This window comes from Sceloporus undulatus, chromosome 3, assembly GCF_019175285.1.
Source record: "Sceloporus undulatus isolate JIND9_A2432 ecotype Alabama chromosome 3, SceUnd_v1.1, whole genome shotgun sequence".
NCBI lineage: Eukaryota > Metazoa > Chordata > Lepidosauria > Squamata > Phrynosomatidae > Sceloporus > Sceloporus undulatus.
Window position 1 is genome coordinate 209,696,071 of NC_056524.1, and position 1,571 is coordinate 209,697,641.

A 1,571-nucleotide genomic window follows, 5' to 3' on the forward strand; every position below is an offset into this window, starting at 1 on the left:
CATGAGGACTTGAAAAACTTTCCGAGGGGGGGGAAAACTGTATCAGTCTGGAATTTTATAAAAATCCCCCCAAAATCCCTATCCCAAAAATGCATCTGTGGAGGTAATCAGGTGGCCCCTTTTCCCTGGCATCACTTGATCATAGAGCCTCCAGCAAGCTCTGCATCTATAGGGTGAAGTATGTCTCCTGATGACCCTAATGGAAAGCGCTTATGGGAGCTGTCCCTGCCTGCCATGACCTGAAAGCGGAGAGACCACGTAGGCAGCAGCCTTACTTAGGGTTGCAAACAGGAAAGATTCCTTCACACCTAGGAGACAGATTTATGACTGGGAGTGTTTCACAGACACAAGCCATTCCGGCAACAATAGTTTCCCTGGCTGGGGATGCCTATGGATCAAGTGATGTGTAAATTTGGTTTACTTTGATGTAGGACAAGAGCCTCCACTGGCTACGTGACTAGGAACCTTAAAAGTCCAGTTTTTTCCTTTGTTCGAAGCTCCATGTTGGTGGCAGGCAGGCACTCTGTCAGTCTGCTTCTCTGGTTCCACACACACTTTCCCCATTTTCCTTCAGTGTTGCTGCAGCTACCTTGATTCGAGGGAAACCATTGCAGGCAAGTATTTCCATTAGCAGGCCTTGTGTCTCTTTCCATTTTCCTCCCTTTCTTTTTTTTCTATTAGCCTTGAGTGATTGCCTGAGTGAATGTATGTGTGTGAGTGTGTCCCCCTGTGCATCAAAACTAGATTAAAATTCAAAGACTTTGCCTCTTTGCGTCAGTCCCGGAAGTTCTGGTCCCTTCGTAAACAGGCTGGGATTCGATCCGAGAGGGGGTACTTGTAAGGAGCCCCATATTGGTGTGTTGAGCTAATATATTCCCCAAAATTGAGCAGATACCTTACAGCGGTTTTTAATCCTTCTCACAGGGGTCTTGCTTTCCCGCTACCTACACCCTGAGCAAATATGGAGGGACAACTGTCAGACCCCATCATGACTAGTCAAGAAAAAGGACCATTACTACGTAGGCCAGCGAATCCCTCAGAATCACTTTCTTTCATTCCAGAAAAACCCCCTAAAACACCCTCTCCAACCCAAAACCAGTAAAATTGTCGGCCAATACAGAATAATAACTGTTTTCTTTTCAGCAGTTAATGACTGATTGATATGTCTAACCCACGTTACTTCTTTTTTAGTTGAGGACTGATTGCAACGTCCCTGTCCAGTTGGGAATAGCGTCAGCTGACAATGCTCAGGCTGGCATAACTGCACTTAGTATTCAGCGTTATGTGTATCCAATATGTAGTTGTGTGGGTACTGAAAGACCAATTGATTAAAACTGTAGAGTATCTGTTAGGTCTGATTAAAGTTTCTTTCTGCTGTAGAATAAGCCTGTTGTGTGTTTTAGAGACACAGTTGGCCAAATTAGTACAGCCTACCACACTTCTATAATAACAACTGAGTGGGTTGTTGAAACCACTCCCCTGATACGGTTTATATGACAGATCACATGCGGTCCCACAAAAAATCATGTACATCATGTGCAGAATAAAAAATGACAGATCTGAGAGAACAC